Below are 24,374 nucleotides of genomic sequence, written 5' to 3'. Positions count from 1 at the left end.
CTAAGGCCTCCTGCTCCTTCCCCTGGGAGTTTTCTCTCAGTCTCTCTTGGAGCCTGGCTGCTGATGACACTTACCCTTCTAGGGCACTTAGGTGTCCCCAACTCTCCTGTGTTTCTGATGAGTGACAAGGCCCACAGCAGGGAAGAGAGGCCAACACTGACTCAAGGAAACCTAATCTATTCTAAGAACTGCAGCTTGTTACTTTGAGTTATTTGAACCAGAGCTCCATGGTATATGCATTGTTTTCATTCTAATTTTAGGGAAAAGAAAATGGAGGGTTAGCAATAATGAGTGATTTACATAATTTCAGATAGTGAGTGTCCTATCCCTAATTCCAGTGCTGGAACTCTTCATGAGTTCAGTGCTTATCTTGAGATTTTGTATCTCTCTTTCTTTCTCTCACTCTCTCTAAATGTACAAATGTATGCATATGTATATATATACACACACACACACACACACACACAATAAATATATACTTTATACATTGAACAGACATCTCTTCTTAGCTGATATACTCCTTTTATTTGAGCATTTGAGCATAATTTTATTATTTTAAAATATTTTTTTCATTTACTTCAAACCTTTTTAAAAGAAAACACTTAAGAAGATCCTGAAAATTTACATAATAGTTAATCCTGATCAGCACCTTAGCTATATTAAGTTTCCTAATGTGTAATAAAGAGAGTAGATCTTATGTTTAAAAATAGACATTAGGCAATCTGATGTGATTGCATTTTCATAAGGTCAAAGATAGCAACACCAAAATAACTTCTCTTCATGCTATATGGAGTTATGTGATAAGCATCCAATAGGTAATTATTTACCATATCTATGAAATTGTGATATTCTATTTAAAAGACAGATTTTGTGTTGGTCTTTGGATGATGAACTTTGAATTTTTCAAATCTATTTTTTTTTCCTCAAGGGGACATGAGAAAAATGAGACCTAGTCTTTATTCTTCTTAGAGTTTTGGGATCTCCAAGGGTGTCAGTAAATGCTCTCTTCATTCAGTACCACTTGGGGTCATAAAACAGATTATATTGTATTTTAAAAATGCCTGATAGGATGGAGAAGACCTGGATTACCATTCCGACTGTGCCACTTCCTGGCTTTGCAGCATGGGGCAAGAGGCTTCCCCTCTGTGCCTTTACCAGGGTTTTCAGGACCCTCCCTGACCTGGCCCCTGCTGACCTCCTGAGGCTCATTTCATGCCACTGGGCCATGTTTCAACACTCCAGCCAGGCTGGCTGCTTGCTGAACCTCCAGCAGGCTAAGCCTGTTCCTGCATCCAGGTGTTTGCACTTGCTTTTTTCCCTCCACGGAATGCTGCTTCCCCAAACCCACTATTGAGGTTCAGCGCACATGTCACTTTCTTCAAGAAGCTCTCCTCAACCCCCTGCCTAACAGACTGAGTTCACTCCCTCTGTGCCTTTCACAGTAGTCACTGTTTCATGTTGCCTTTCATAGCTCCTATCACTATCTGAAATGTTATTTTGGACTTATTTGGACTTATTGTTTATTGCTACCACTAGAATGTAAGCTCCCTAAGGGCAGCAGCCTGGCTTACTTCTCTGTCTGCAACTAGAATATAGCAGGTACATAGCAGGTGCCTCAGAAATGCTCATTGAACTGGGCACACTAGCACTCACCTGCAATCCCAGTGACTTGGGAAGCTGAGGCAGGAGGACTGCAAGTTGAAGGTTAGTCTCAGCAATTTAGTGAAACTCTAGACAAATTACTGAAAGTAGCTAAGTGGTAAAATGTTCCTGGGGGTGGGGGGAGATGATTGTTAAGTGAACAAGTTGTTGGATTTCACGATGACATTTCATCCCCAATCTCATCTCCTTCCCTCTGGTTAACATTGTTCATGTTACACCCTCCTAACAAATTATTTTGTTGTCTGGTCCTCAACATCTTAAAAGAATTGAGAAGTGGTCATTGAATTTGGTAAAACGAAACTCAATAGGAAGAAATTAATAACTTACAGAAATACAAACGCCTCTAAGAGAATTAATAGTTTAAATCTTTCTCTTTTAGATTGTGTTTATTTTTGAACAGATTCTTCCACATATAAGAGGTAGGGTGCTCTCATGGAGGAAGAGGGCACTAGAAAGGGGAAATGGGTGCTCAGGGGAGGAGTGAGTGGGTACACAGGGCAGGCTGGGCATGAACTTGGGCCTCAGTCTTTCTTGCTCATAGGATATCTCCTAGGATATCTCCCAGAAAGTTGCTTCCTGCAGGTCCCTGATAGAAAACTTCCAGAGGAACTGACATTTTTATTTCCTTGATTTCTTAAACAATCCAAGATACAAAGGGGGAGGGTAACATAAAAAGTTAGCAGTGTTGATGTAAACTACAATTGCCTGATAGCCAAGTATGTGGTTAAATTGATTGTCTGATAGAATTAGGATTCCTCTTCATATGTATACTTGACCTTTTGGAAAAAAAAAAAAATTTAGAGGAGTTTACATACTGGACCTTTTGGAAGAAAATTTTAGTGGCGTTCCCCACCTAGGTTGGCAGAGAGATGAAGGACAATGTAGCCCCTATGACCAGGGGACCAAAGCAGAGAGGAGACTTTTGGCATCAGAAAATCAGGGCCTTAACATTTGAACAACTGATCAGAATTAGTGGCCTACATTAGCTCAGAGGAAAATGGCAAGAAGTGACAACCATTTCTTAGTTTTTTTCTATTTCTTTCTACTCCAGTTCATACGTAACTGCCCATTTTTTGAAGACAGAATCTCACTAAGTTGCTGAGGCTAGCCTGAACTTGCAATCTTCCTGCCTCAGTCTCCCTAGTCAGTGGGATTATAGGCATGCCCCATGCCTGGCCGATGTATACCATTTTATTTAAACAAGGAATAGTTAATATTTCCCTCAGAAATATGAAATGTAATTAAAATATAACAGAATAATGAACAAATACCATATGAAGCTGAAGTGTTTTTCCTTTTATATTTAATGGGGAAAATGTTTGTTCTAGCATGGACTTTTCATTTCACAATAAAAACAAACAACCATAAATTCAATATCACCTGTTTTATACGCCTTGATATCCCTGTTTGGGAGTCTCAAATCTCTATTTATCTGTTTGCTATTATCAGAAACCTCATTAGTTCTGCTTCTAGTCTGTACCTAGGCCAATATTGCAGAGAACTGTGCTCCACCTCACAGGGTGGGTTACTATACAACCTCCACCAAGGGGAGAAGTGAGACTCAGGTAATTTTGATTCTGTTTGGTAACTTGGAAATAGAGACACAGATTCCATTTAGTTGGCTTGAGGGACTTGGGGGACAGGTCTCAACGTTTTAGATATCTAGTCAACCTTATTGTGATCTTGGAACAATATTTTGTGATGTAGTATTGGTTTTTATTTTTAGAAATTACTGGTTAATTTTTCTATTATTTAAAAAAATTCTGAACTTATACTGTAAATTGTCCAGCATGTGGTAGAAAAACAACATTAGCTAAAATTGCTGAGCATAACTGGTGTCTGAGATAGTGTTCAGGAAAAAAAGAAAAGGTATTTAATAGTAAATAAAGTTGTCAAGGCAGAGAGCCCAGAGCATAGAAGATGGATGGCGAGATGGCCTTACATGGGGAAAGATTAGGGCCACCACCAGGGGTCTGAATTCAGGCTCGGGTATGTTTCTAAAACTTTAAAACAGTCCTCCCAATACAGAGTGCCTACAGGACTTAGAAAACCGTGAGCAGACCCTGTTATCCAGGGCCTGAAAGCTATTTGAACTGATCCTGACACACAGGAAAGGCTCCTTCCTTCACCAAAGCAAGTCAGGCCAACATCTAGGGGTGAGGTTGTGTTGCTTTTCCCACCCCTGTCTTTTCCTTCTCCGGAACACAGAGATTAAAAGAGAGAAAAGCAGTGAGATACCTTTCTGAACTCTGAGACAGTTCTGCAGCCTCTGGGGTTCAGGGTGTCCTTTGAGGATAGTGATGTTGAGCTGAGATGGTGGGAGGGTGGGGACAGAAGGGAAGAGAAAATGCTCAGAGGGAAGCAGAGAACAAAGCCACACTTATAGAGAGTAGCTCCCTTGATTCCTCGTGATTTCCCTGTTTTCTCTTTCCTGAAAGGCCTGGATACACCCTGAGCCCTTGGATTGTAGGAGAATTCTCTACTCCTATAATGAGCAAGTGAGTGAGTGCATAATGAATCAGTGACACAGGGAAGAATGATCAGAAGGTGCATCCATTTTGCTTATTACACTTAGACTTTTCAGAGGTGATCCTTGTTAAAGAGGTGACTTCTGCTTTAATTATAACCGTATTAAAGTGCGTTTGCAGCTCTTCGAAGTTTGGACTTCACAATGGGAATTCAATAATGGAAGGGAAAAGGGAGAGAACACATGGAACATTTGTTATTTGCCAAGTACAAATGCTTCTCAATTTGTGATGAGGTTATGTCCTGACAGACCACTGAAAGTTGAAAATATCATAAATCAGAATGTATTTAATGCACTTAGCCTACTGACCATCATGGCAGCAACACAGTACACTGTAGAGTGTTGGTTGTTAACCCTCATGATGGCATGCCAGACCGGGGGTTGTGCCTGGCTGTCACTGTCCAGCATTGTGAGAGAGTATTGGGTCACATATTGCTGACCCAGGAATAGATCAAAATTCAAAATTTGAAATGTGGTTTCTATTAAATGCATATTAAAAATGCATCATAAAGTTGAATCATTAAAAATCAATGACAATCTGTATTTTATGAGATATTTTGCATGTTGTTTTGACACACCTGCCTTATGAAGTAGGTGTTAGTTTTCCTTTTTAATTGATGGCCTTCAAGTTCAAGAAAGGAAGAGGAAGTCATTTGCTCATACAGTATCTTGGTCTGTTTGTGTTCCTGTAACAAATTACCTGAGAATGGAAAAGTTATGAAACAGAAATCTATTGCTCACATTTGTGAAGTCTGGTAAGTCCAAGATGGAGGTACCATAGATGTGTCTGTGGTGGAAAGAGCAAAAAGGCCTCAGGCACTCCCTTTACCTTTCTTTCTTTCTTCCTTTCTCTCCTTTCCTTTCCCTCCCTCCCTCCCTTCCTCGCTCCCTCCCTCTTTTCCTTCCTTCCTTCCTTTCTTCTTTTTTGGCATCAGGGAATGAACTCAGGGATGCTTAACCACTGATTTACATCCCTAGCCCTTTTTATTTTTTACATTTAGACAGGATCTTGCTAAATTGCTTAAGGCCTTGCTAAGTTGCTGAGGCTGGCTTTGAACTGGCAATCCTCCCACCTTAGTCTCCCAAATTGCTGGGATTACAGGTATGTGCCACCACACCTGGCTCTTTACCTTCTTTCTTAAGGTTGCCATCCCATTCATGAGAGCTACATTTTATGACCTTAGCATCCCCTAAAGGCCCTGTGTCAATACTATCACATTAGTGATCACTTTTCAATGTCTGAATTCTGGGGAACACAATCAGGCTCTAACATGCAACTGGAAGTAGTGAAGCCAAGAGTTAAATCCAGGGCCTTTCTGAAGTGAAAAATGCTGTCTCCATCCCATGAGCACTGTGGTATATACTTATTTGGATAAGGAGACATTGTTTCTGTGTTAAGAAATTTAGAAGACACAGGGTAGATAGCATTCAATAAACACTGTGGTAGACTTATCAGAGAAGTACTCTGCTAGCACTGGAAGGGTTCCAGTAAATCTCAAGTCCTATAGTTCACATAAGGTGATGAGCTCACAAGAGCCAGTCCAGTCACACTCTGATTTTCTGAAAACAGCCATCAAGACAGGACTAACATGGTACCCGGTGTTGATAAGAGTGTGGGTAAGAATGTAAGGCTCTGAGGGGGGGCGGGGGATTATAATATTTATTTTTTTAGTTATCGGCGGACACAACATCTTTGTTTGTATGTGGTGCTGAGGATCGAACCCAGGCCGCACGCATGCCAGGCGAGCGTGCTACCGCTTGAGCCACATCCCCAGCCCGTAAGGCTCTTCTTTAATGAGACTCGTGTTTTAAAGCAGAGATTTGGGGGAAACCTGGTAAAAGATTTTGATCTTCCCTTGTGTCATGCAAAAATGTCAATAGGATATTATATATAATCATTGAATTTTTATATGGAATATTTTAAACTTCATATATCTATAGTAACTTCTTAAACATGGTGGAGTTGTGTTCCAAAATTTTATTTTGTCATTACTTTTTTGGCTCTTGGATACATTTCCTCTAGCTATAATGTTAGTGGGTGATTAGCTTCCACAAAAATTCATTTACTTTATAATGGAAACAAGGTATATTACTATTAAACAGATTTCTAACCAGTGTTTATAACATGATTTTTATGAAGAAATGTCTTCTAAATTCTAGGTTGGACTGACTTAGGCATAATTATGTAACTTCAGAGAGGGAAGTTTCTGTTTGAAAAGTGAAATGATGTATTTTTCTCCTAGATCCTCATAGATTGCTAAGAGGCAACATCTATATAAATAAAGATACCTCCCTACAAAAAAAGAAAATGTAAGGCTCTTGTACTCACTACTGATAGGAATGCAAGTTAACCATTTCTAGAGGGAAAATTGGAAATACGTATGAAAATTCTGAAAAGGATTTGCTTTTCACTCTCAAATTCTACTTTCTATGGTATTTTTTTTTTAAAGAGAGAGACAATTTTTTAATATTTATTTTTTATTTATTGGTAGACACAACATCTTTGTTTTGTATGTGGTGCTGAGGATCAAACCCAGGCCGCGCACATGCCAGGCGAGTGCGCTACCGCTTGAGCCACATCCCCAGCCCAACTTTCTATGGTATTATCCTGAGAAAATAAGCGTGCAGAATGATGTATCTAAGGTACCAGGGATTGAATCTGGGGTTCTCTGCCACTGAGCTATATCCCCAGCCCTTCTTCTTATTTTTGTTTTTGAGACAGGGTCATGCTAAGTTGCTGAGGCTGGCCTCAAACTTGTGATCCTCCTGCCTTAGCCTCCTGAGTATCAGTGTGTATTACTGAGCCCAGCTATGAGCATATTTTAATATAGGAAAAACTTGGGAATAATATAAATGTTCAACAACAGGTTATTAACTAAATAAAATGTTATATAATAAAATGCTATGTTAACAATTAAATATGAAGTTGTAGAACCGCAGTTATCAAAGTATGGTTCTAAGAGGGTCCATAAGGTCAAAACTATTTTTGCAGTAATACTAAGATCTTTATTGATTTTTTACACTTTTATCCTCTCATGAGTATATAGAATATGAAAAGCTCATTTTCTCATATTCCACATTGCAACTAATTTTTTAACAACTGCAACTTTTCTAGTTTCAGTGTGGTATAAATAAAATAAACACAGTTACCTGAAAATTACCCCTCCCTTTTCCAACTACATATCCCTGTGGGTCTAGTTTTTCTTGAAGTACTCCTGCTAATAGAACATATCTACATTTGGAACACAGAAGCAGATATAAGAATTTAATCTTTTTATTGAGCCAAATATTAACAAGATTAGCAAAACTATAAAATAATGCCACTCTTCTCACTAAATGTTTTTGTTTGTGTGTTTTGGAAAGGAGAATTACTTTTTGTAAAATATATTATCAATATTGACATGTAATAGGTTATTATTGTCATTTTTAGATGAAGTAATAAAATGTTAAAATTTCTGCTTTGATTGCTAATTCTATAAATACTGACAAATACAATCCATGTAAGCAAGAGTTTTGAGGTCCTTAATAATTTTTAAGAGTATAAAGTAGTTTGGAGACCCCCCCCACCAAAAAAAAAAATATATATATATATATATATATATATTTAGAATAGTTGTTGTAAAAGAATGTGTCATTGGAATGGGAAAATATTTAGAATATATTTTTAAATTTTAAATAAAGCTAATATATTAAATATAATCATTTTCAAGTGTTGAGGTTACTGATTATTTTTATTTTGTATGATTTTCTCTTGTCATGTATTCTAGAGTGAAATATATATTTGATAATTAAGAAAAAGTCTTTATTTTAAAGATATGACCTAAAAACCTTGAACTTTCACCTGAATCCAACTGAGGAATGCATTATTATATATTACCTGTATTATTCTTTTAAAAACATTTCATTGGATCAAATACAGACTACTTTTATTGAATTTTAATTAATTTTGTGGGTGATTAATAAGAGAATATTATGGGAAAGTCATTGTAATTTTAGGAACTGCTACAGACATCTAAGAGCTTTAAAGATTTGTGAAAATGAGAATACAAAGTTTTGCAATAATCCCTTTTTCCCCCAATACAGTACTTCATAGAAATGAATTAAACTATTCAATCTATTCTGCTAACTTCCAATTTTGAGATCTTATAGGCTACTAGCACGTTATTTCCTTATTCATCAATAGGGATTTTATTTAATGTACTTATTTCTTTTTCCTTTTAGAAATTTGGAGACTTCCTTTAATATGCTTGGTTTACTGTCTGTGTTGTTTGAGGAAGAGGGTTCTTGTTTCTTCTAGTGGGGGCGTTTGTGTTTAATGAGGGGACCACCAGCAATGCCTTCTGGGAGCTTCTCACCTGAGAACTCTGCTCCTCTGTTTTCAACTTCATAGGCACCAGGTACTTCTGCCACCAGCCTAACATGGTAGTAATTGATTCAAGGATAATAACTACCTACCATTTTCTCAGCCTTTAAAATTCTTTCTTTGTAGAAAGAAAGAAGACTTGTTTGTTTTTTTCTTTTTCTTTTGTGCTAGAAGCCAGCTCTTTTTGGGAAACAGGGTCTTGCTATGTTGCCTAAGCCGAACTTGTGATCCTACCTCAATTTCCCGAGTGATTGTGATTACAGGTGTGGGCCACTGTGCCTGGCTAACAGAGTAAGAATTTAAAATACCTAGAAAATTTCTTTGAAAGTTGAAGAGGAGAAATGAAAAGTTTAGTGGCCAATACTAATAATATAAATTGTGGGGTTTTTGTTGTTGTTTTTGGTGTGTGTGTACGGGGGTATTAAACTCAGGGGTGCCATAATCACTGAGCTACATCCCCAATCCTTCTTTTCTTGTCAGGGAGGATTACTGGTGATCGAACTCAGGGCACTTGACCACTGACCCACACCCCCAGCCCTATTTTGTATTTTTATTTAGAGACAGGGTCTCACTGAGTTGCTTAGTGCCTCACATTTGCTGAGGCTGGCTTTGAATTTGCAATTCTCCTGCCTAAACCTCCCCAGCCTCTGGGATTACAGGCATACACCACTGCACCTGGCCTGGTGACAAATTCTTACTACTCTTTCTTTTAAAAGTCTTTCATACCTCATTCTTTTTTTTTTTTTTTTTTTTTGAATGGGAGTTGAACCAGGAGTGTTTTACCACTGAGATACATCCCCAGTCCTTTCCTTTTCTTTTTGTTCATACTGGGCATTGAACTCAGGGGCACTCAACTACTGAGTCTCATCCCCAGCCCTCTTTTGTATTTTATTTAGAGACAGGGTCTCACTGAGTTGCTTAGCGCCTCACTTTTGCTGAGGCTGGCTTTGAACTCACCATCCTCCTGCCCTCAGCCTCCTGAACTGTGGGGATTACAGGTGTGTGTCATTGCAGCTGGTGTGAATTGTGTTTTTGAGAAATGAATCTTTCAGGTAACAATTCTTCTTCAGTGTTAAGGCCACATTGGAGAGGGAAATTACTTTCTAAAAAAATGAAGTTTTTAAAACATCTTTTAAGATTAAAGAAAAAAAATGGGTGATGGAGAGATTTCTAAACATTTTATATATGCCCCAAAGAATGAACTTTCTAATACTGAACTTGCAGAAAACACAAGTAAGGGTGTCAATGAGTTATCATCTAGAGTCTATCTAACAGAGATACCTGAACTGTCAGTAATTGTAAAATCAAGATTAATTTTCCTTGGTGGATTATTAGTGGCACTAATTTTGGGACTAGATTAAAAATTCAGTAGAACATTTGGAAATTAAAGAGAAGGGTGTGGTTGTTGATCAGTCAGAATTTTCAGCATAGCCTCCTTCTATCTGCACTCCTCTGTACACACACAGGGAGCTCTGAGGATGTTTTCTCAGTCTCTGGAAGGTGCCCGTTGTACCTCCTGTGAAATCTCTCTGAGGTTTATCCAAACAAGCAGAGAAATCTGGGTGTCAGTGGGTTGGCTCTCCTGAGCCACTGACACCCAAATTTCTCTGCTGCCACCAGGCCAAAGGGTCCTCCTTCTTGAAGCTTCCAGAGCTGAGATGTATTTTACTCACCCTGGCTCATCTCTGTAGAATCTGCTTCAGGGAGGCCTTGGTGGGGTTTTTCACGACTTAAAATAATGACAAAGAAAAGAAAAAAATGTTACCACACGTTGTACTATGTACACAGACAAACTCTGGTTCCATCTAATAGCTTGGTTTTATTTTTAAATAAATTATTATTATTTTCAAGACCACACTCTAGGAGCTCTTTGTTGCAAACTTAGCAAGAAAAATTGCTAGAGGGCTAACAAGGAAATCTCAGCAGATTTCTTCTGCTTTTTGGACCAATTAGCCTTCATACCTCATGCTCTTATGGAGTTATAATTGTAGGTTAAAAAAAAAAAAAAAAGTAAGTGGAACAGCTGGGGAGAAGTCTATCCTGGCTCACTGATTTATTTTAAAAAGATCCCAACCTGACACATTCTATTCAGATGAAGTGCTCTGTCTCTTAGTAACCACCACTCAACATTCACAGGAATTTGACAGCAGGGGCTGGTGGGTACAGTTTCTGCTCTGTGCTAATACTCAGAAGCTGTTGAAGAATTCCAGTGCTAAACAGTTAAGCCTGTGTTTAACTCCTTGGCTGGGAATCCCAGAACATAAATGTTCTTATTCTCCATGATTTTTCATTTACATCTTCAGCTAAGGTGATGTTGCCCGTAGTTGATTGTCTTTTCTCACTTGGGTCTACCTGTAGCAGTGGTTCTCAGCTAATATATGCCTGAAGACATTTTTGATGTCATGATTAGGGATAGGGATACTATTGGCATCTAGTGGATAGAGATCAGGATTGCTACTAACATCCTCAGCACACAGGAGAACCCCCCCACCCAAACAAAAAAATTAGATAGACCAAAATGTCCATGTTGTCACTGTTGAGGAACCCCCAGCTTCTAAGATCACAAATAAATGAATTGCCCACATTTTGATCTGGTTGGTCATTAGTCTATGAACCAGCCCTGTCATGAAACAGTTCATTTATTTTGATTCTCTGGACCTGGCATCTTTTTGTCCTTAGTTTTCAATAATAGAAGAAAATTTGATGGGTGGATTTTTTATACTCTATTGTGATAGATTTAAATATTTGCCCGAGGCCTAGTAACTGAGTCATGGATCCCAACTCATGATCAGACCCGAAGAGATACTAAGTATTTATAAATTGATTTTTACATGCTAAAATCCAAATTACTTTTCTTAACTCTGGATAGATAAAGAGATTTCTACAATTCCAGAATTGTGAATGGGTCGTATTAATTCTGTGTCCACTACTGGGTAAACATTTCCTACTTGAAAAAAGTGGAGAATTTATGCATGTGGCCTACATGCAAGATTTTGTTTGGGAAAAAGTGGAAGGTAGGAAAGAAGCCAGTCACTATTTTGAGACCTACTTTCAAATGGGTCACTTGTTCATCTGGTCCTGCTTCTTGGACCAATTAGCCTTTATACTTCATGCTCTATGGAGTCATAATTGGTAGTTTTAAAAAAAAACAGTCAGTGGAACAGCTGGGGAGAAGTCTATCTCTGGTAAAGGACAGAGATGGGTGGTGATAATTAAAGGAGTCTGTCCATGTTAGATGACTTCTTTATAAGAAGAATGTTTTCATTTACTTGTGTAATTAAAATTTAGTGATTTCGTTGCCAAGGTCAGGTACACGTCTTAGACACTCAATGACTCAGGTTATCTCAGCTGTTAATATTAAGTGTATGTGTATCCCATCATTGATTAAGTATCAGGATTGCCTGAAGCTTTGGGAAACACAGGGTAATAGGTATTTTAAAGTCTGCCTGGAGGTTGGTGTAGTGTTTGGAAGCATGTGCATAATGCTAACATTTATGCCACTGGGTCCTGTGACTTTTAAAATGGCTACAGATTTTGCTAAGGTGTCTCAAAGCACACCCAGACACACCATATGGTTTCAAGCCACCCTCCTTTTGCACATGTTTTTCCTTTTACCTGAATTGCCTCCAACCACCTGCAACCTGATCCTCCTGGAAAACTCATTTTTATCTTAAAAAACCTTACATCAGCCTTTTATACTTTCATACTCTATGATTATATTCCAGACCCTTCCTCTCACGCTTATATACATACAGCCTTCCACACTTGATTCCAAAGCTAAAAATTATCTTCTCTGTACCACCTAGGATGCCTTTTGCACATTCTTTTTGTTGAAGCAAGTGTTACACTGTATTATAATAATCTGTTTGCACATACATCTCTATGTGAGCCTCCAAGTTCTTGGAAGGAGGGAACTCTGCCATTCTTCTTCCTATTCCCGTTACTTTGCACATTAGGGGTAATTATTAGGATTTAAAAACAGAATTTCTATTTTTTATTTTTCCAGGATTCGGTTTTGGGTTTTCTTTTTTAATTTACAAAATGTTATTGATTATCTGGGGAATCTCTGGTAATAAGATAGAGATAGGAATGGTAATAATTAAGGGAAACTTTGCCTAGCCATGTTAGATTACATTTTTTACAATAAGAATGTTTTCATTTGCTTGTGTAATTAAAATTAAAATTATGTGTGTACATATATGCAACAATATCTATAAAGAAAGTGTTTTCTATGCTGAAGAATACAGATGTTTAATGTTGTGGTGAGACATTTAATGGTGACAGATATACATGTATTAGTTAAGATTTGGATTTGATAAGGTTACATCAGTTACTATAACAAACCTACCACACCTCAGTGAGTTAGTGTAATAAGAATTTCTCTAGCTTACTTAAAAATCCAATGCAGGTATTTGTGGTTAGGCAATGATTCAGGGACCAAAGCATCTTACCTGGTGTGACTTTGCCATCTTCAGATTGTGATGTTTAAGGTTGCCATGCTTCAAGCTGAGGATGGGGAAAAGTATGGAAGATTTTGTGTGGGAGATTTTTATGATCCATGCTTAGAACAGAACACAGTACTAGTATTCATTTTCCATTGGTTTAATCTCAGTCATTTGGCCCTAACCTGACAACACCTAATTTAAGGGAGGCTGGGAAATGTAGATGATCTGCAGGCCCAGAAAGAAGGAAAATGAGTGTGGTGATAAGCTAGCCATCTATGGAAACAAACAAACTAACAACTCTGTGTGTACCATACAGAAAATGGACTATATTAAAGGAACTTTAAGGAGCTCACAGAATGAAGCATCAATAAACTAGAGAACCAGGTAGAAACCTGGTGAGGTTTAGGGTGCAAGAAAGACTGATTATCTGCTCAGAGTACCATGGATATTTAGCCTTTGTATCATTCTGCTTAAGATTCAGATTTATGATTGGAGTAAGACAGAGGAAGTAAAGGCCCAGCCAGTATAGCCTGAGGGGTTGCCCATCCCTGAGCTATTACAAGATGGCAGGGCTGATGGTCCAATGGCTTCCTATTTCACTCAAAATAAAATCCAAACCCTCCTAGAAGCCAAGGTGAACTGGCTCACAGCTACCATTCTGACCTCATCTCCATTTCTTTTCTTTCTTTCTTTGTACTGGGGATTGAACTCAAGGGCACTTGGTTTCATTAAGTTGCTTTAGGCTGGCCTTGAACATGCAATTCTCCTGCCTCTTCCTCCTGATTCTGGGATTACAGGCATGCACCACTGCACCTGGCTTTCATCTCCTTTTACTTTCTCTCCCTTGTTCACTCCTATCTTTGTGTGGCCAGCTCAGTCTCATCTCAGTACCTTGAATGTCATTGTTTGCTCTGCTGTTCATAGTTATTTCCTCACTTCCCTCAAGGCTCTGCTCAAAATTCTCTTTGGTTGAGGTCTTCTTTGATCATTTTATATATTATCGCCCAACTCGTAGCCATCACCCCTATCCCATTTGCACCATTTCATAGCACATACCTTCTTAAATTCTACAGTATTTAAACAGCATGAGAGCTGGGCTTTGTTTTGTTTGCTGCTCTACCTTCACTGCCTAGAACAGAGTCTGGTATGTAGTAGGTGTTAAAATTTGTTGAGTAAATCAAATAGGAAATTTATGGCTAAAAAGGAAATAACATATATAAAAGTCTTTTGGAAGTCATTAAGTGATGTTCAATTGTAACGTATTTTTGTTGATTTGTTTCTGAAAACCAGAGACCTGATGAGTGTCAGAGCACTGGAATCCAGATTGCCTTATTCCTGGTAGCAGAAGGTTAACAGAGGCAGCTGTAGAGCTAGCATGGCCTGAGGAAAGTGGATCTAAGGCATTTGTTTTAAGAATACAAAATTTGATCTTTTTTGCATAATTTGAGTCAAATAATCAATCTTATTCCAAATCACGGACAATTTTACAGTATATATAATATTTTTCACTGACCATGGATAATGCACATTTAAAATTAATCTGTGTTGTTTATAAAGCATCATGTCAATTTCCAACTTTCTAGAGTTCTTTGAGCTTATACAAGTAAGTAAAGACATGGGTGTATGCTTCTGGGGGAGACTAGTATGTGATCAGGGCATTGTTGAGTTCTGGCTGATGGATTTCCCTAGGTCTGACTGGTTAAAAAATCAGTTTGCAAGTATGTAGAATATTTATCATACCTGTTCTTGCTGTCAAGGGATATTCTTTAGGCCCTACCAGAGGCTGTACATGTGGCCATTCATTTATATTGGAATCTGGCAAGTAGAATTGCTATACAACACCCCTTTTCTCCTTCTCTAAGTTTTGAAACAAGTGACAGATAAATGAAAGAATGGTAGAGATAAAAATATCAGGCGTATTACTGATAAAGCCAATATCAGTGAATGTGGTTTAGGTATATAGAACAACAATGTGTTTTTTAATACCAAATCTCAGAAATATACAGATTTATATACCCAGTGGCAGGAAGAACCCCAGGCCTCTCCTCATATAATTCACTGCACAAGGAACAGAGTACACTGAGAAAGGGTGAAGCAGGGAAGCTAGACCAGGACTCTTATGCTAACAATGTCTTTCTACATGAAAGGAAACATCTGGAATGAGAAACTAGTGTCCCAACTAATTAATTTATTATTGTTGTTGTTTTGTGATATGGAGATTGAACTTAGGGCCTTGTGCATGCTAGGAAAGCATTCAATCACTAAGTTATATCCCAAGCCCACCAACTAATTATTTTAAGTAAATTGCTATTTTATATATTTTAAGATTTTACAGACAAAATTCTCTGTTAAAAAAAGCTCAAAAGATGTGACTCTTTGTATCACATAGTTTATTCTTATACTCTTGTATAGATGAAGCAGGAAACTGTTCACACACTGAGTGTTCTCAAGCTAAGCTGGGAGATCAGTGTTGTGTCTAGCAGTGCTCTTGTACAAATGAAGGCTTAGGCAAGCACCCAGTTTGCTTTGCTGTGGAGCTGCTTCTGGTAGCATCATTCAAGTATCCAAGACTTCAGAAGAATTAAGACAAAATTAATTTATATTTCTCTCACAAATCTATAGCTCAGACACAATTGGTTAATTTGAAGTGAATCCCTACGATCTCTTAGAAAATTTGCATTAAACAATAATCTTGCTGTAAACAAAAATCATGGTTAACAGTGCCTAGTACATAATTTGAGCTTAATAAATACTTGTTGAATGAATGAATCTTTACTTTCTGCTTCAATCTGAAGTCAGTTGGAAGTCAGTTGTAGTTGGCTGTGACTTGGGAAGCTAAGGGAGGAGGATCACAAGATTGAGATCAGCCTCAGCAATTTAGGGAGATCCTGTCTCTAAATAAATAATAAAAAGGACTGGGGACATAGCTCAGTGGTTAATTGCCCCTGGGTTCAACCCACAATACCCCCCCCCCCCAATCAATGGTGGTTGAATGAATTTTGTCATTTCACCTGAAACAGAAACTTCATGGGTTAAACACTAATGAATGGAAACTAAAAATGTAAAGAAAGAATGATACAACTAATTAGAACAAATTAAACACTCACGCACACACACACACACACAAGAATGATACAAATGCTTTTTTTAATCTACTTTCATTAAACCTAACTGGCTAAATTAATCAAAGCTCTCTATTGGTCAGTGTCCAAAGAAAGCTGACTACTTCAGTTATCACATTAATCTCTAATAATTCCCATTATTTTGAGTTGTATTTTTATGAATGATCAGTTATGATTGTTTCTGAATGTTTTATACTGGTTGCACTTGGTAATATTACAACATGATTTAATTAAATTTTACTTAAGCTGGTGAAATTTGAGCACAAAAGTGAAAGATATGTTGCTCCTTTAAAGACAAAGTGAATGTTTTGAAAAGATTCATAAGAGAAGAATCTATAGAAAAACTCATTAAATGACATTATACTGCTCACAGTAAGTTTATAGCCTTATAGAGAAACTAGGCTGTATGTAAAAAGAAACCCAGAGTGGCAAATGCCTTAGGGAAGGATGACATTAAGAATCCAGAAGTTGGGAGGAAGAAAATTACTTTGGTTTGCAGAATCAGTGAGTTCCATCTGGAGAATTTGATACATGAGCTGGTCTCTGTAAAGAAAGAAATAATAAGGGGCTAGGGTTGTGGCTCAGAGGTAGATGGCTTACCTCTCATGTGTGAGACCGGGATTTGATCCTCAACACCACATAAAAATAAATAAACAAAATAAAGATATTGTGTCCATGTATAACTAAAAAAGAAAAAGAAAGAAAAAAATAAATGATAAGATGCACAAAAATGATTCATTCCAAGGGGAGCAAAAGATATAAGTAGAGTCATGAAGGGTGAGGCTTGTGTTTGGGTCATAGACTTTGCCATAGATAGCAAATATAACTAGGTTTCAAGTGAGGGAGGGCTCTAACTTCCAGGCTTCTGAAGTATCTGGTCAGTGTGAAAATAAGATACATATTCTCTTCATCCACAGTGAACCCGAATGGTCTCTAGTATGTTTAAAAAATGAGAACTTTCTATAATTTCTAATAATGCCATATGATGATTTCTTCATTCATAATTTCATTTTTCTTATCGCCTTAAGGACTTATCAACTTTTTAATCTTAGCTATTTTATATTACTTTTGTTCAGCAATGTATATGATTTTTTTTTGGTCTGCAAAGGACATGTATATTTAATTAATTTTTGGTGAAATATTAATTGTATAATTATTGATTATGTTTTAAAGAACTCCTATTTTTAAGAGTTATTTTTAAGACCCACAGAAAACACTAACCATTTATATTATGAATATACAGTCTTGTTTGTACAAGGTTACAAACTTGTTTGGTGTTTTATGCTTTAAAATATATTTTTCCAAGTTTGTAATATAAGTAGGATTATATGTGGTTTTCCCATTGTTATGTTATAAAAGTTAATATTTATTACATTTTAAAAGATTTAGTTGGGAAAAAATTGCCCATTACTTTCTCTTGTTTGAAATACTTCCTGTCAGTATACTATGATTGCTTGAGAGTAGAATAAAGTATGATGCAAATCTAATGTATTGTTCATAATTATATTGCTATGAAGAACTTTAATATTACTTTAACTACTGATCAGAGAAAGAAACTACCAGTTCTGAGGATATAAATCTTGATCCCAATAGAAATGAGTATAATAGTTACAAATCTTTACTTTTGATAAAAATAGTTTAAGTATCCATTTAGCTTCTTTCAGAAGTGTAGTTTTTTTTTTTTTAAGGAATAAATGAGAGTACAATTCAAGACAAAGATATTGATAATGAAATAAGGGGATTTATTATTTTGACAGCTCCACCTTGATGGCTAGTCGTTTCTCTCTTTAGAAATTTCAATTCAAATGTATATATTTCCTCTCTCTTGTTTTCTTACTTACAAAATGAGAAAAAAATTAAAATCACAAAATTTAAAAAATTAAAATCTTTCCATTCATAATAGTTGGCTTTCAATAAGTTACTGGTTTCTATAAGCTAAGGTGAAATGAAAAGAAAGAGATAGAAGTTGTACCTAGGAAGAGTGATCAAGGCCTGAATGTAAACATCGAGATTTTTGACATTATCATCATATTTCAGACCTGGTCTTTCTTTTTGGAATGACTGAGAGTAGAATAAAATATGATACAAACCTAATGTATTGTTCATAATTATATTGCTATGAAGAACTTTAATGTTATTTAACTGTGGATCAGAAAAAGGATTACATTTTCAGCACATTTAATGAAATTCATATTTTGAGAACTGATTTAGACAAATACTACTCACAAAAAATAAGTGTAGAAAGTAGAGTATCAGTTTAACAGTTGAAAATAAGAATACTACCAGCAAGTATACAAGAACACCATTCAAAGATCATCACAATCCCTCCCTACCATGTAAATGGGGTCATGGACACACAGTGCAAATATAAATTAGTTTATTTAGGAAAACATTGACATAGAGTAGTAGAGCACACCCAATCCTGTAAGCTCTTATCCCACAAAGAGTGATACTTATTTGGGGCATAGCTGGACTACTATGGGAAGGGAAGGGTTTCTGTAGAAGAAAGATACTTATACAATGTCCAACTTATTTATAAGAATGAGAACATGGAAATAAAGGACAAGACAATTTTTTTAAAGAGAGAGAGAGAGAGAATTTTTTAATATTTATTTTTCAGTTTTTGGTGGACACAACATCTTTATTTTATGTGGTGCTGAGGATCAAACCCAGTGCCCCGCGCATGCCAGGCGAGCGTGTTACTGCTTGAGCCACGTCCCCAGCCCCAAGACAATTTTGTCAGAGAATACTGGAAACAAATAAAACAATGGAACTTCTAGAATTGAAGACTATAATAACACACTTCATGGCTTTATTAAGCAGTTTTGATATAGGTGAATACAAATTTAGCATACTGGATGTTAGATTGGAAGAAACAACACAATAAATGCAAATAGAATATAGTGAGAAGTTTTAATTTATAAAAAATTGGAATATCAGAGGAAAAGAGAGGCAATGGGACAGGATCAGTATTTGAATAAGGAGTATGAGAATGTCTCAGAAATGATGAAAGACATTAATCTACAGATTCAGAAATCATACACATTGGATAAGATTCTTAAGGAAGTGAGAGTAACTTCAGAAAACTAAAACAACAACCAAATCTTAAAAATAGTTGAGGATTAGTAGGAGGAAAGTTTAGATTACTTCAGAAAAGCAACAATTAGACTAAAAGTTAATTAATCAATAAAAACAGTGGAAGACAGAAGTCAATGGAATATTTTTAAAGTGCTGAGAGAAAATAGCTAACAATCTAGAATTTTATACCCTAAAATATTCTTCAAGATGAGCTATGGGTCTGGGACTGTGGCTCAGTGGTAGCGCACTTGCCTGACATGTATGAGGTTCGATTCTCAGCATTAAGTATAAATAAATACAATAAAGATCTATCAACAACTAACAAAAAAATATTTTAAAAAAGAATGAGCTATGAAGCTGGGCACGGTGGCACCTGCCTGTAATCCCAGTGGCTTGGGAGACTGAGACAGGAGGATTGCAAATTCAAAGGCAGCCTCAGCAAAAGCAAGGCACTAAGCAACTCAGTGAGACTCTGTATCTAAGTAAAATACAAAATAGGGCTGGGGATGTGGCTCAGCGGTTAAGTGGCCCTGAGTTCAATCCCCAGTACCAAAAAAAAGAAAAGAAAAAAGAAAAAGAAAAAGGGCTGGGGATATAGTTCAGTGTTAAAATGCTCCTAGGTTCAATCCCCATTCAAAAAAAAAAAAAAAGAATGAGGTATGAGAGACTTTTAATAGAAAGAGTACTAAGAATTTGTCACCAGGCCAGGTGCAGTGGTGCATGTCTGTAATCCCTGCAGCTGGGGAGGCTGAGGCAGGAGAATTGCAAGTTCAAAGCCAGCCTCAGCAAAAGTGAGGCACTTAGCAACTCACTAAATAAAATACACACTATCTCTAAATAAAAATACAAAATAGGGCAGGGGATGTGGGTCAGTGGTTGAGTGTCCCTGAGTTCAGTACTTGTTACCACCCCTTCCCCCCTTCCCCGCCCCCCCAAAAAAAAAAAAAACAATTTGTCACCAGAAAATTCACTCCAGAGGACATACTAAAGAGAATGTTTCAGGGAGCAGGAACATGATTCCAGATAGAATCTTAGAGAAAAAGGAAGGAATGAGGCACAATAGAAAGGTTCATTATCAAGGTAAATCTAAATCAATATAGACACTTTAAAGTAATTACATTAAAGTAAAAGTAATTATATCTTATGAAAATGAAATACATTTAAAGACAAAATATATGATTACAAGGATGTATAAGTTAATATGAAAGTAATTCATGGTACTTATATTGTCTAGAAAGAGGTAAAAATACCAGTTCATGTTGGACATTAACAAATTAAGGATGCATATTGTAATTTCTAAGATAATCACTAAATGACCAGAAAACAGAATGTAACTGACAAGCTAACAGAGGGGGAAATGAAATAAAGTAAAATATCTAATCAAAAATAGGACAAATAGGGCTGGGATTGTGCCTCAGCAGTAGAGTGCTCGCCTAGCATGGATGGGACCTGGGTTCGATCCTCAGCACCACATAAAAATAAAGGCATTGTGTTGTGTCCATCTACACCTAAAAAATAAATAAATAAATATTTTTAAAAAATTGCAAATAAGGAGAGAAGAGGAACAAACTAGAGGAGTGCAAATAGAAAACAAATAATAAGGTAGCAAATTTAACTCCAAATATGTTGGTAATTATGTTATATTTAAAAGGACTAAATGCTCCATTTGAATTGTCAGAATAAATTTTTAGAATAATTATATGCTGTCCATAAGAGACACATTTAAAATGTAAGAACATAGAAAGAATAGAGTAAAAATGAAGAAAAGATATACAATTTAAACATTATTCAAAATATAGCTGGTATATCTTTGTTAATAATCATATCAAAGCTTTATTAGTATCAATACTTTGATACTTTAGGAAAGAATCATTATTGACAGGTAAAAGGAACATTATGATTAAAATTAATTTTTTCAGAATGATATAGTTTTTCTAAATTCATTTATATCGGCTAGTGTAGCTTCAAAATATATAAATCAGATGTTAATAGAACTATAAGGAGAAATAAATCCATAATTGTAGTACAAAATTATAACACATTTCAGTATTAGAACAAACAGACAAAAAATATCACTAAGGATGAAAAAGATTTGAATAACACAACTAAAAAGCCTAACTTTCTTGACACATAATACATTGCTGGAAAATGGAGGATTTAGCTCTTTTTATGAATACAAAAACTGTGTGTGTGTGTGTGTGTGTGTGTGTGTGTGTGTGTGTGTGTGTGTGTACTGGAGATCAAACTCACACATGCTGGACAAGAACTTTAACACCGAGTTATATCCCTAGTCCCACAAACACATTTTTTTTTTTAAATGACCATTTAGCCATAAAGCCAGTCTCAATAAAGTTAGAAGCAAATCTTACTACAAAATAAACTTTCTGATCACAGCACAATTAAACTAGAAAGTAAACTGAATGCTGTGGCACTCACCTATAATTCTAGCTACTCCGGAGACTGAGGCAGAAGGTTCACAATTTCAAGACCAGTCTGACCAACTTAGTGAGACCCTGTCTCAAAATAAAAAATAAGGGCTGGGGATGTGGCTCCAGCAGTAGCGCGCTTGCCTGGCATGCGTTCGGCCGGGATTCGATCCTTAGCACCACATGCAAACAAAGATGTTGTGTCTGCCGAAAACTAAAAAAGAAATATTAAAATTCTCTCTCTCTCTTTAAAAAAATAATAAAATGAAAAATAAAAGGGGTTGAGGATATAGGTTAGTGGTAAAGTGTTGGAAAATAACAAAAACAAAAACAAAACAACCTACAAAAAACCCAAACAAACAAATTAGAACACACTAACAAAATATAAAGTATCCTCATGAGTTTTGAAATCAATAAATATATTTTTAAATAATCTATAGGCCAAATAAGAAATCACAAAGGAAATTTAAAAACTTTTGTCATTAATAATAAAAGTTGTGTATCAAATTTTATGTGACACATCTAAAATTGTATTTAAAGTGAAGTGCATAGCCTTGACTTTACATGTTAAAAAAGGAGAAAGTTTGGAAATTAATGACATAATAATCTTTCTCAGGAAAGTAGAGAGATAACTGCAAATTAAACTATTAGATAAATTGTTAACTAGAAAGCCTTACAATGAAGAAAACTCCAGGTTCAAAGAACTTCACCAATAAATTCTACCAGATACTTAAAGGAGAAATATATAATGCAATCCATAACAAACTGCCAGAGAATAGTAAAGGAAGGAATACTTTTCAACTCATTTTATGAAGCAATATAATCTTGATACAAAAATCTGTCAAGAACACTGTAAGAAAGGAGATTTCAGAATAATAGATCAATATCATTCATGAACATAAGAGAAAAACTCCTAAGCATAGCATTAGAACCAAATCAAGAACTTCATAAAGAGTATAAAATATTACAGCTTGGTGAGTTCAGTTCAGGAGTTCAAGGTTGGTTTGACATCTGCTATCAATTGTAATAGTTCTACACATTAGTAGGGTAAAGAAAAATAACATGATCATCTCCATAGTTGCACAAAAACTTTTTAATGCTTACTTTTTAAATTCATGTCTTAGCAAGTACAAATAAAAGAAAACTTCCTCATTAAGATAAAGGTTATCTTCAAAAGGAGCTTTTGATGCTCATCTCTAGTATTAGTCTATTCTTTTCTTAATCTAACTCAGATCTGCTGAACCTTCTTACCCACTGTGAAAGGGGGATGAGGAAAGAGTCATTAGATTTGTCTCACCTCACTCCCTGAGATAAATAAACCTACTTGGGAAACCAAGTGATAAATCAGAAGGTTGCATTGTGAGAATGCAATCAGAGGGGAACGGATGTAGCCAATATTCTTTATGAAAAGCTGTTGAAAACACTGTTGTTGCGGAGTAAGAAAGTCCCTGGAGCATTTCTGAATAGTGTAGGGACCATGCCTCTTCTGTTAACTTAGTTCATTATATCTTTAGATGGAGTATAATGTGAATTCTTGGGCTTTGGATTTACATATGCTAATATAGTAATTCTGATTTCTGTTGGCTGTCATTCAACTTTGTCTCTCAGTGAGCCAGACTGTTTATTCATATGTATATTTTACATATCCTGTGACCTTTTCCTGGAATAACCTCCCCATCTTGATTCCACCTTCTCTTCTCATCCATTTGGCAGACTCTTCAAACTAACTTAAGCACCTCTCCTGTGTGAAGTTTTCCCTTCCTTATGTCCTTATTGTAGCTGGCTTGTTTTCTGTAATAATACTTATTATACTGTAATAATATTTTCTATAATAATACTTATATACTATTGAGATGTTTAGTTATATCTCATTAGATTTGAATTTCTTAAAAGAAGATCCTGTGTCTTCATATTTGTGTTTCTACTATCTATACTTAATAAAAAGTTTACTAAATGCAGAAATAATGACCAAATATAAACTCAAAAGACAATGCCAGTGACCTACTTCCTCCTACCATGCCTGACCTACCTATAGCTAACACCTAGTTAGTTCATTAGAATTATTAATCCAACAAAAGGATGAATTCACTGATCAGATTTCAGTTATCATAATCTAATCATTTCACTTCTGAACATTGCTACATTGGATAACATGTTTTCAATATATGAGCTTTTGGGGGACACTTCATATCCAAACTACAACAGTAGTGTGCTGCCTTCTTATGACCACCCTTTGGATACTCTGCTCAGTCTTCCTGAACTCATTCTAGGTAGTAATGAAAACGTCTCTGGTTGAATACACTGAATTTACAATCAATAATGAACTCTAAATTGAATTTATAATTGCTTTTATAATGCTACTACAGTTGCCGGCATTCTAAATGCTGACTTCTCTGGTGCTAGTCATAATTTTAATTTTTATTTTCATCCTATTTCTGTTAAGTGACAGGAAATGGGGAGGGAATAATACGAGTTGAAAATTCTCAGGAATAATATTAATTAGGTATGGAAAAGAACTTGAAAAAACAGTTCAAAATAAGATTCAGCCGAGAACCAAGATTAATTACTAATTAAGTTCAATAGTTTATTACCAAAACAAATAAGGGAGAGTAGAGTTGCCAGGAAAATGAAGAAACTAGTTCTTCCCACTACTTCCTAATCCTTTGCACCCATAGCATGTGTAGAACACACTGGCATTTACCTAACACTGGGGTGAATGGATGAGGCTGCCTGTTAGAGCAAGCTAGAGGC

The 24,374-nt window shown here is 36.2% G+C and overlaps 1 protein-coding gene across 1 annotated transcript in view; it reads left to right on the top strand.

Annotated features, from left to right (window-relative positions):
- The window catches only part of Cmya5 (cardiomyopathy associated 5), an 87,227-nt gene that overhangs the window by 9,062 nt on the left and 53,791 nt on the right, over positions 1-24,374 (top strand). The gene's annotated exons all lie outside the window — the stretch shown is intronic.

This window comes from Callospermophilus lateralis, chromosome 5 (assembly GCF_048772815.1).
Source record: "Callospermophilus lateralis isolate mCalLat2 chromosome 5, mCalLat2.hap1, whole genome shotgun sequence".
NCBI lineage: Eukaryota > Metazoa > Chordata > Mammalia > Rodentia > Sciuridae > Callospermophilus > Callospermophilus lateralis.
The sequence above is the reverse complement of the archived record's forward strand: the minus strand, read 5'-3'. Positions and strand labels throughout refer to the sequence as shown.